The sequence below is a fragment of the Cupressus sempervirens genome, chromosome 6 (genome assembly GCF_028749045.1).
Source record: "Cupressus sempervirens isolate cs-2001-9-10 chromosome 6, ASM2874904v1, whole genome shotgun sequence".
In the NCBI taxonomy this organism is placed as follows: domain Eukaryota; kingdom Viridiplantae; phylum Streptophyta; class Pinopsida; order Cupressales; family Cupressaceae; genus Cupressus; species Cupressus sempervirens.
In genome coordinates this window covers 380,984,453-380,997,713 of record NC_143123.1, presented here as the reverse complement: position 1 = coordinate 380,997,713, position 13,261 = coordinate 380,984,453, and the positions used below count along the sequence as shown (strand labels likewise).

Sequence of the window (13,261 nt, the reverse complement as noted above, 5' to 3'; positions counted from 1 at the left end):
CATGCTTGCACCATCTCACACACCTTCAGCGGAGGTAAAAATTAATTTTTGTAATTTTTAATATTAATATAGAAACAAAAGTCATATTATTATGTTCTTTTCTTTATGTCTTTGGAGTTATTTTGATGAAATTTTATTGATATTTGATGTCACAAATGATAGGAAAAGCTAGAATGACAGCTAATCAAATGCAATTTGAAACATGGGCATCATTTCTACATGACATCACCCTTAGTGCTGACCCTATGTTCATGGCCTAGAAACTCAAAAAAAGATGCATTGATGAATTTGTTGACATTATCATCGAGGGTGACACAAGCGAGGAGAAAGAGGCACTAAGAAAAGAATTGGACCGTAGGGTCCAATCTTTGAAGGTAAGCAATAATTTGACTAAAGTAATAATAGAAGTTCAATAGATGTTAATATTTTATAGTATCTTATGGATCATGATCTATAATTTTATGTGTTCTTGTATAGAAATATGTGACGGTTGTGACATCACATGTTGAACATGGTGAGGGTTGTAGCACACAACCTTCATGTAAGTAACTCTTTCTTTGTTTTTTTTCAACATTATAACACTTACCTTTTTTTTTGTGGATACTTCTAGCTAGTATCTCATTTGATCTTTATCCATTGCAAATGTCTTTGCTAACAATATTGTATTCTTTAGCTCATGATGAAGTGTGGACACCTCCTTCGGTCGGTGGTCCAGTATTGCCTTGTGCATTGTCGGCAACAAGGTCCATGCAAACATCCTTGTCTATGCCCACTACCATTGGTAAAACCTTGTTTTGCTATATTTATTAATGTGTTAATCATGCATTTTTTTTGTATTTTTTTTGGTGTTAATATGAGCACTTTTTTTGATGATTCGATAGTTTATTTTAGTAATTGTTTTTATCTTGTAAAACAATTGTTAGTATGAGATAACTATCTTTATTGTTCTATTTCTTCTCTGTGGAAGGGAAGTCGCTGAACCAAAATTTCTAATTTTTTATGAGTTTATCTTCATCTTTTTCTTTTATTGATATGATAGCTCTTAGTGGCTTGATGAATTTTTTTTGGTATTTTTTCAAGTCATCTCTAATATATATTATGTAGGCTATTTTTGACCAATTTGATTTTTTGTTCAATCATCAACCGTGGTTTAGCTAGCAATAGTTTTTTAATAAAATTGGTTACTATGAATTTATTTTGTGTTTACCATTTATTTAGGGTAGGAAATTTTAGCTACTTTGATTGCTTAAGAAAGGCTCTATTAAGTGATTCATCTTCATTCTTGAAGCTAATTATCAATTTGTTTGTTTATTGGATCTTGGTTTTTTCTTATTTGTTTGCTCGGAGAGATTATAATTTTGATAAAAGTGTCTATGATGCCTATAGTGTTTATATTGATACATCTCTACAACTTTGTAAAAGTTTAGGTGAAGTTTTCATTTTTAGAAATCATAAGTCATGCCAAAGAGTGTGGTGGGTTTCAAATATTTGTAACTCTTATTGGGAAAGAAGCCATCATGTGTCCCAATGCTCATTTATGCTTCATCCAAATTGTCATTATTCAGATACAAGATGACTAGCAAAACTCTTGTAATCATTTAGGCTTATATGTTGGCTTACAAGCTTTGGAAACTCTAAAATGCATATGTTTGGGAAGAGATGTATTCTAGTATTTATTTTTTGAGCTTTTTATTTAAGGTCCTGTTTGATAGATCTGCACTCTAGTTTGAAGTAAAACAATTCATATGGCAAAAATTTCAATACTATGATTGGTGGCATTACTTTCGTATATGTTTATGTACACATTTACCAATGAAGAAAGTGTGACTGGTGGTGTCTCTCTATCTTTGATTTCATTTGGTGTGTGCTTTAATTGTCATGATATTGCATTTACATTTCATAAACTTCATATTTTGATCCTTCTGCATCAATGTTTGTGTATGTGTTTTCTTGGAAGGATTAAATGTGTTTCCAGGATAACATAGTTAGGTAGTCTTAACTAGAAGGTTCATTAATTTTACTAGACTGAACTAATGCATCTTAGAACTGCATTGTATCACCTTTGGGACACATTTTTTCAGTTCTCTCCATAGATAAATATGTGATCCTAATAGAGAGTAGATAAAAATTCAATGATTTTATTGATACGTTATGGGGAAAATTTAAAGGCCAAAGGTAGTTACAAGTGCAAATTATTTGTAGGTAGTTAATAGAACTTTACCAAATGGTAGTATTACCAAAAAATGTAATAAAAACACACCAACATTACCTCCTTATTACATTGATCCTAAAAAGATTAATTTCCCATGTAGGGACCCCCCTTTAATGGTTACATAAAATATGTTAATGACATAATTTGAATGCATATTTTCAAAAAATGCTCTTCTGAAGTAGCATTCCCCAAACCAACCAGGATCCATCAAGTTGTCCTGTGACCCTCAGTAATGTGTAGATTTGAGTTGTGTTCTTAAATCAAAAATTCAAATTATTCAACAATGATTCCTAAGAGATATGACATATCTCTATAATTGTCTAATGATTGTGAAAGGTATAATTCTCAATCACATACTTTGAACCTCACTTGACAACAATCCATATTGAGCATAATATAAAGTCCCAAACTTGTCTCCTAAATGAAACTTCACAAAACATATCTTATTCACATTTGTTAGCATAAAAAAAAAATTAAAGCAATTAATAAAAAATATCAAAAATGTTTCTTGTGCAAAGCACCATTCCAAAGTGAGAAGCTAACTTGAGATAAGCACCATCCACAACATTACCATATTGGGAAAATAAACTATTTAACATAATTCCCTTAGCTTCATCGACACCAACAAGAGCCTTAATTTTTTTCAAGTTGTATAATGAGAGACCTTAGGTTGACACTATAATACCATTCTACATTTTGAAGCTAAACAATTGAAGTTTTAAGGAAAACTTTGCGTTAACAACTTTTTCTCCAAATAGCTTGTTTAAACAATCACAAATATCTAAGACAATTTATCTAAGTCTACATGATGAAGCTTAGAGTCTATAAGACAAAGACCAATAATAGCCTTGGCTTTGTCATCTCTACTACTCCACTCCAACAATTTACTCAACTTTTCTCTTCCTGATGATGGATCAACTCTAGCTTTGCCTATATCACTACTCTGACCACTCATGCTAAAATATTCAATTATATTGTAATGTTACAAATCAAAACACAACTTAACTGATCACTCCAAAATTCAACTACCAACTAACATAAAAGCTCTTGACCAAGGGCTTTCTAGAGGAAATTACATGTTATGCTACCATGATGTGCAACTTAATGCTAACCACTCTAATAGAACATTAAAACTCAAAGATGCCACATATTACATCATAAATAATCATAATTATGTATTAATATGAAAAAAGTCAATTTGTAAAAACCACAAAGAAGTGATTTTTGAATCATTGTCACCATAAAAATGAATTTTCAAACAACATACTCATTGGATAGCCCATGTTCAGCCTACATCCATATTTAGCTGGTCTCGTAACTTCCACTCACCTAGGCTGCTAATAAAACATAGACTTAAGCTAATTCATCAAGTTGCTTTGATCTCCTCGTAGATTAAATTATTCCACTATTGTCAACTTTTTTAAATTTGCAATACTAGTAATGATAACTTTCTTTAATTCACAATACTAGTAATGAATAGATAACTTGAGACTAGGATAACTTTTTAATTTCAAACTTAATTCACAAATTGGTCACTAATTTGTTTGCCTCGAAGGTTACTTGGCATTTCAAACTTACATTTGCTGGTCACATGTTAGATTCCTTGCAGAACAAAAATGCAAGGCAACTTTCCACTCAATGGAACATATTTTCAACATAATGAGGTTTGCTCCACTTCTACTCAAGCACATTTTATTTTCCATAATATATGTGTTGAGAAGCAATAGCATTATTGTGTGTCAACACAAGGAGAATGAGTAGTGATAGGAAATATTAATCACCCTACAAATTTTACTTAACTAATTGGAAAAATTAAATGTCAAAATAGAATAGAAGATTCATTAAACATTCCATCCTTTTTGGTTTGAGTGGGCTAGAAGTGGTGTTTAATCAATATTAGCACTTATTCACCACTACTGCTAAATAAGTTCACCAATGTTTATCTGAAATTCCAAGATAAGGGGATGAAGTGATATAGCCTACAAAAGGTTTCCCAAATTTTGGCAAGCTAACTAGGACGAGCAGCTTTTAAATTATTGTAAACAAATTAAAAGTTAGGGGCAAAAATGTCAATTGAAGTAAAATGCTGCTTAGAATGTGGTTTTTAGTTAGAATGTGTTTTTCACATGTTGTTTTAGCTACAAAACCATGCATTTTATCTTTTAAGATGTCATTTTAGCTACAAAACCATGTCTTTCAATTCCACTTTAAGGGTCATTGGATGTCAATGAAGTAAAATATGTTAAATCTTCAAACTCATCATGAGGAATGGTAGTAAAGGAATAGTACGATCTATAAATATTTTCCCTAATTTATCAACGGATGTAACTAGTGATAAAAGTTATGCTAGATAGATCTTACTATAGTCCTATTTTGTGCACTAATAGATAGACCTTTAGTTGATAGAGCAATAGAGAGAAGTACTACTGAAGTTGGTCTATTTCCTAGAGTAGTTCATGTGATTAGTACTAGTTTATATGTAGGAACATTGTTGCTAAACAAGAAAACTATGTTTCTGTTAAAAGAACAAAAGATTTAAAGTGTAAATTTAGTTTACTTTTACATTACTCATTTTGGACTGATAATCCCTTTATGTTTTTGTAGGTAATAATACTTTCTTTGATCATCTTTTATATGACATTGAGACTATTTGGATCCACCATACGTAAAAGGTACATAGTTTCATATCATTGCTACATAATTTTTCTTTTCTTCCATTTATTGTACTATATTAAAGTTATTGATCTAAAAATCTAATTTCTTTTAAAAAGGTGGAATTTACAAGTTGTGGAATTAAAAAATTAGTTGATTACATCTTTTGAGGAGAAATTTGGAAAAAACATTTTTGACACTAGCCTACTTCTCAAAAGAGAATCAAAGCGTATAAAGACTATGAAGGATCAATATTGTTGGAAATATTCAAGATATGATATGTTACTAAGAGGGGAGGGGTGAATCAATAACATCAAAACTTTTAAAACAATTCAACACTTTAACCATATATACTATTCTTAATTCATTCATCTAATCTACTTTATATATGAGAGAACAAACATTTATAACACATGTACATAGTGATTTGGTGACCCAAAAACCTTCCAAATAGAAAGTAAAACTAGGGTGGGGATGATACCCACAAAACTTCATTACTGTAGTATGAAGTTGGCCTATTAAGGCTTACATTTACCACTTCTAGTGATCTAACCTATTAGGAGCACAAAGGACTGCTAGGTCTACCTTGTTAGAGGATTTACAAATATACACTGAAGTATGCATTCTGTTAGGAGATTTATACAAAGACTATTAAGTCTACCCTATTAAATGATTTACAAAATTGATTCACTTGTTAGGATGAAATAGTGGATCTACTTACAAACTTGATTTGCTGATTAGATCCTTGAAGTATAGATCACCTCTTGTGACTGATGAATCTTTACTACTCCTTGTAGACCTTGCTGAATATTCTATTCTTCTGTTGATTCATATTTACACTTCAAAACATTTCATGCCTCTCTTAGTATTCTCATCCATATACCATACATCTTGCAAATGATATAATACATTACATATATACCATTCCAATAATTACAATTGCAAGGTCGACCATAACACAAGTGAACAAAACATTATTGAGTCAGCCCAATAGTAAATAACTCGGGTGACTCGGTGACCTTCTAATACTCAGTGTCCATTGCATTACTTAGCATCATCATGCACTTGGTAGAAGTGAAGGCTCAGTCCATACTAATCACTCAACATAGTTCTGAACTCTGTAACCATAGGTGACTCGGGAAATGTAGTGTCACTCGATAAAAATTGGATCCTTCGTTTACCTTAATTTCACTCGGTAAACATTACACTTCCATTACTTGATAAACATTACACTTCCATCACTTAATAAAAATTACACTTCCATGACTCGATAAATGTTACACTTCCATCACTCGGTTAACACTATGAAGCTTGGTGAACACTGGAATGCTCGGTGTGAATTGTGAATCTCGGTATGAACTACTTAAGTGATGAATCTATAAGGTAACCACTAAATGCTTGGTATACACTGTAGATGCTCAATGTAAATTGTGAAGCTCCGTGAGTGTAGGAAATTGAGTGCTAAGCTTAGTAGATATACTGATATAGATAAGTGTTGTCACTAATGGAAATAATAACTTAATGCCAACAATCTCCCCCTTTGGCATTAGTGACAAAACACTTCTAAGCCAAAACATATGTACATTACCTGACTCAATGAATTTTGGTTTTTCAAAATTGATCTTTGTAGAACTGTTGCATATACATTTCTATATACCTTCTTGATGACTAATAATGTATATACAAGGATACTGGATATATACAATTTATATGGCTACACCAAAATGAGATAGAAATTCTTGATGTATCTTAAGGATGGTTGCAAAAGTACTATCCCAAGTCTACTACAAAATTTGACAAGTGGAGAGAGCAATTTTGAACTTCTGCTAATAATTGGATCAAGTGATCAGCCACTGAGAAGTTCTAATCTTGGACCAATGTTTTGCAATGAACAAGATGTTTTTGCATTGTGTCGTGATAGGAAGGATCATGTTCTGAATGTCTATGAGTGTAGACTAGATCCTAGCTTCCTCTCTCAATAGTTTTTCCTGTACATCTACCAAATATCTGATCTTGGTGTGATGGGAGGTTCTGGAGGAGGAGTCCATCTTTAGCTTGGATGCACTTGATTGCATATCAATGTCAATCTTATTTAACTTATCCTTTATTTCTTTGGTAAAACTAGAAACATCACAAAGTTTAGCAAAAATTGATGCTACATTATTAAAACAATTTTTAAAATTTCCCAAAAATGTGGACAATTCAACTTGCTTTATTGCTATCTTTTGAGCAATATGCTCTAGCACCTTATTATCGAATTTCTTTTCAGCTTTCTCAATAAGTTTCTCTTGTCTGGAAGAATCCTCATTAAATTTATGTATAGCCTCTTATAACTGAATCAAAATGTGTTGAGTAGAATCTACTTCAACACCTATGGCATCTATAATTATATTCTTGGAATTTTCAATTATTTGATATTCCTTATCCCTTTTCGATCTTAACTATTTTTGCATAGATTTCATCTCTATGAGTTGACTGGCTAACCTCATCTCTTCAATGGTAGCATTGTCATAATCAATATTTGGAATCACTATCTCTATGTCTAAGTCAATATCTTCTACAATTTCCTTTCTAGTGATCAAAAGTTTTAATGGATGCTTTTGTTTGACTTTTGTGATGACTGGTTTAACCTTAGGAATAGACACAATAGTGGAGATAGAAGGGCTAATAGTGAAAATTGGTATAGGACTTGAGGATTGAATGCCAATAGAAGTATTAATCAGATCAAAAACACTTCCAAAAAATGGTGTCATACTTGGTAGAATACCCATAGTAGTATCTAAACTTATTGAAATCGAGGTGGATGTAGATGATGCTAACAGAAAAAAAATTGTAGAACTTACTGGAATTGATGAAAGCTAATTATGGAACTTACTGGTACACTCACTGATGGTGAAGGAACTGAGGAGACTGGCTTGATAGCCACTAGTAGAATTTAGGCAAATAAATGACTACGTGACTAAAAATTTAAGTCACAAGACTAAAATTTTTAGTCATGTGACTAAAAGTGATCAAATTATAGCAATGTTTAGAAATTTATAAGTGATTAAATACATGACTAATTTGGTCCTAAGGTAAAATCACAAGGTTATATAAAGATAAGTGACTAAATAGTGATCAAATAAATGACCAAAAAATTACTCACTAATAATTAGGCACCCAAATAAATGACTAAATAAATGATTGATAGATTTTTTATCATAAATTAATACATTCTAATGAATGCTACTTATTTTTTGTAATTTACAAGTACAAATGATTATTACTCATACCTTATTTTTTCTTTTGAATTTGATCATAATGCATAGAGCTTAAGCCCCCTCATGGAAACCTTACCTAAGCAGGCCATTCAACCACCTCATTTGCTTGGTGCACAAAAGTAATTATTACACTCAATAATAAACTCAACAAGACACCAACTAATGATAAACTAAAAAAGACACCAACTAATAATGGTCAGAATAATGTGTGTGCATGTATACATGCACACATTATTCTTAACATTACCTAGACATATGAATTTTTCATTTACCAAACTAACCCCTACATAATATAAAACCTACCTTAGTAAAGAAAACAAATATAAAACCAATCTTGGTAGAAAAAATAATTAAATGACATATTAATTAATGACATTGAGATCTTTTCTTTCTAATTTAAATTATTGAATCATTTTGTACCTTCTAACATTCTTTTTAAATTTATTATTAACTTTATAATGAAAGTGGTATGCTTATTTTTTTACTCTTCCATATCATCATTTTAGAATTATCATAGAGAGTTTCTTTTATAGAACTTCTCATGATTATCATAGAAAATTGTTTTTATAGCACTTTTCTGAATACTAGTATATCCATTTTAAAGAAAAATAAATCCTAACATTATATATACATAATTTACCATTTATGATATATCTATTATTATATATCTTTCTACCAACATCAATATAACCATTACACTTCCTTGGGGAAGAATTTCTATCCATAGAAAATTCAAACATGGACCCTACCCATTCATTGTTTCAACCAATTTCTAATGTAAATGAGAAAAAAAAAATTGAAAACATGGCCTTTGCAGAAAATGTGTGATTGGAAGCTTCGGAAGCCATAAACCTCAAAAACCCTATCTTGCGATTCTTGAAAATGAAGAGGATGAAGATGTTATTAGAGAACAATGTAGAGTAGTGGTAATCTATGGTGATGCAAAGGTGGCACGAGTTTTACTTAGTACTGTACACACTACAATGTTATGGGCAAGATGGGGGAGAAATTGTAACCACAACTGATGGAAGGTTGCAATCGATAATAGGTGTGGGACTTGTGGTCTTTGTATTCAATGAGTCCGAACTCAACCAACTCCCCAAGAGTTTTTCACTTGTCATGTTAGGTATTCGATTGCTATCTCCTCCATGCTCATGAATGTGTAGCCCTTTTTGATCATCTACTAGTTCGAAGCTATGGGCATTGCCCACATTTCAAATATAGTAAACTTCCAAACCCTAAGGGAGTGGCTTGAATAAAGAGGTTATATTTTTAATACTTTTTTGATATAGAGATGATACTTCACTTGATCTCCATATCTAAGGAAAAGTGTTTCATGCTAATAATTCTAAATGTCTGTGCGAGCAATTAGAGGGAGCATATAATTCGCTACTATTCCTAATGTAGGATATGCTAGTGGTTATGTGGGATCCACACAAATTTAGGCCCTTGATATGATTAGGAGGAGTAACAGGGCTATGTTATTTCCCTCTGAGACATGTGCATTGGATATTATAGAAGTGAATTGGGAGAAGGTGGTGGTTGTTGATGGGTAGGACATTAGGTATCATACTTTTTGCCACACCAGGAGTGTAAGGCCTCTATTTTTCAGCAAATTTATTTTTTGCTGCCCAACTTATTGGTATTTGGACATTTAGTGAATCAATCAAGATATACCTTTTGGATAGATGCAAGAAATATGAGGTTCCTATTGATTGTGATGTTGTGATTGATGTCCCAAACTCAACTGTTATGGCTATACTTGGCTACTCATCACGGATCAATGTGCCTGTCCAATAGGCCCTCATCAGGTGGGTTTGTATTTGGACTTCTACTCTTGTACATTTATTTTTTTGGAGAAGAGGGGTACTCAATCTTTCAATATGTATAGCAAAGAGATTTAAGAAGTGAGTTTTGTTTTGAAATCACTTGGTTAGATAGGAAGGTTGCTCCACCCTCCCAAATCAAAAGGTTGAATCCTCATAGCTTGCACTAAAATAAAAGTTGTCAAATAGGGTATGGCCATCCATGATACCATTAATGAAGTAAATTTTGTTTTGGGTATTATAATTGCAACTGCCCTAGTAGACATGTATGAAAAGTGTGGAAGCAGACACAAAAAATGAGAACTATTTTTGATAGAATGACAAAAAGGAAGGTGGTTTCATCGATTGTCATGATTGTAGGGTATGTAAAAACTAGAATTGTTGTAAATACTTTCAAAATTTTTAAGAAAATGCAAATGATAGTTGTATAGTCAAATTCTAAAACCTTCAATATCATTCCTATCTGTGCCAATATCAAAGCTATGGAACAGGTTATGAACGACCATAAAAGCATAATGAAAGGAGGTTTTTTGTCGTGCATTGTAGTTATAACTACTCTAGTAGGCATGTATGAAAAATGCAGAAGCATATAAAAGGCATATGAAATATTTAACAAAATGGTTGAAAGAAGTTTCCTGTCATTGATTGCAGCAACTATAAGATACACACAATATATATTTTGAAAAATATATTTGAGCTTGCCCACTCGGCCTTGCCAAGGCTTCTTAAAAACAAGGCATATTTAGATGTTTGGATATTTGAAGATTTTTAATTTTATTATTTATCTGTTCTTTGCTCTAGGGTATTATTGGGGCCTGTGATTTTAAATGATGATATTGCTAAAATAATGCAGTTGCAAAATAACTACTCTTATTGAATTATTTTTTAAACATTGTTGTTACATATTTTTTATTTGGTGATTAAGAAGTGCCAAAAACATGGTTACTAATATTAGTTTAGTATCACAGATCCATAGTTTATAAGAAAAATTGTGTTCTTATTTTGCAACTAGCAAATGACTTTTTTAGAAGGTAGACGTAAGCAACATATCTTTTCATATTTTTTGATCTCACATGTATAATGGGAGATCATATGCAAATTTATGATGTTTAATTTGATTATTTTCCATTTCTTGACATGTATGGGAAAATGTGGTGAAATTGCAATAAAATTTCCTTTGCTATGCAAATGACATTGGTATCTGGATGATTAATCTCATTTCTAATGTTGAATCATGAAACATGATAGTTTGTTCTGCACATAGCTAGGCTTGAGGATATATGTATTGTTCATATCTAGCCTTTGACATTAGTTGAGATGCACACTTCTATACTATGTTTTAATGCATGTAAATGTTAAATTAGACAAGCTTCAAGTCACTTAGGCTTGTCCTTCCATTTGTACAACCACCTTGAAATTTTTATATTCCTGTGCATTACGGCTTTATGGTACTTGTGTATTGTAGTAAACAATAATTGTTAAACAATTGATTTCTATTTTATCTATGGTCTCTTGTTTATCACAATTAGTGCCATTTATTCTAGTTTAAATGACTACTATACTAATTGTCAATATTTGTCCTATTTTGCAGGAGGAAAGAAACAAAGCCTGCAAACTTCTAAATGATGAAAGGTAATGGCCACACTTCTTCCTTTTAATATTATCTTAATTAACATATTTTTTCTTGGTCCTCATTTAATGCCAATCCTCTTGATCTTGTATAAATTGATGCTTCTATTCTAAATAGTACACTAGATAAGTTTGTGGACGAAAACAATTAATTATTTTAAGAACCCTATGAATTCTGCCCTGTTTTCTCAATTTTTGAACAGAAACTAGAGTTGCTAGTTTTTTCTGCTTAACATTAGTAAACTAGAGCTGTAGTTGGGTCCTCATGTTGTCTAGTAGGTATAAACTACCATCTCATAGAATGCTGACCACATAGGAGGCCTGTAGGTGTCACTCAGCTTTGCTGAGAATTTGGAGAGTTTATAAAATACCAACCTACAATGTGCCATCACCACTAGTTTTCCAAACATATGATGATCCAAATAACACAATTGTAAGTAACTATATGCAAGTGCATGTGCAAAGGTTTTTTGATGTTTTTCTTGCATTCTCTTATTATCTATATGTTGCAGACATTTTTTGGTGGACTGGATCTAAACATTTTAGAAGATCCGAAGTACATATTTGGATAGTTTGGTGGGCTTATCTATATCAAAATTCTAGTTGGTGTGGATGTGGATTTGTGCAGTTTGGTAATAGGTATGGCTAGTGTTTGATCATGGCACATCTAATGACTAGTATGTACTACTTATACAGTTGTAATATTCTTTTTTAATTTTGTTTAAGGCATATGATGAAGATGCTTTGCAAAGGGTACATGGTACTATTATTGGTCAACAAATTGTTAGTCCTCTTGGGGTCATAGTCCTATAACTAAAAAGGTTAAGAAAAACTCTTAAGTATAATTATCAATTAGAAATAGCCATGAACTATTCCTCTTGAACACATTTACAAATGTTCATTAACTTATTTTACTTTTGTACAAGCCTACTGCTTGATGGGGTCAGGCACAAGTAGATCCAAAATAATGGAATGTAGCTTTATGGAACTTTAAATTTGGGCAACATTCTCAAGTGTTCTAGGGAAAATGTTGATATATTATATGTTGATTTAGATGGAATGGAAAATGGAGACATTGAGGATGATTATGAAAAACTATATTCACTAGCTTTGTAGACATTCATTTTGAGAATGCCTTGTGAAATGAACCCATTGCTTTTGTTATATGTTGAGTTCACCAGCATTCGAACTACCCTAAAATAACATCTCCATGAGACCACACAATTTGGGGGCATTCTATACAGTAGTTCATATATCACATTTGGATTTCTAGACATCTGATTCATTTCTACTTCATGCTATGGTGGATGTCCTTATTTAAAATTTCATTTCAATAATGCAGGAAAGATGAGAGTATAGGTTGAGATGTCTCTGTACTTGCCAAATGTGTATATACTTGAAAGATTTTTTGGATCTTTTACATTTCATTGTATATGACCCTGATGGTTGGATCAATCTCTATGACCATGACATCCCATAAGGAGAAATGACTATAAAGATAACAATTGAATTTTTGATAATATAGAACTACCCTAGAAACAACAATAGTATTATGGTTGATTTTGAAAGAGAAATTGATTGCAATTAAAGGGTTATCACATCTTCACAAGATATCAAAGATAAGATGTAAATGTGGACCTCTAAAATATATATTTTCAAGAAAATTATAAAGAGTTTGTGGT

General features: G+C 31.8%; 1 pseudogene; it reads left to right on the top strand.

The window, feature by feature from the left end:
* Positions 1–8,928: 8,928 nt before the first annotated feature.
* Positions 8,929–11,572, top strand: LOC149552650 (amidophosphoribosyltransferase 1, chloroplastic pseudogene; annotated as a pseudogene).
* Positions 11,573–13,261: the final 1,689 nt, after the last annotated feature.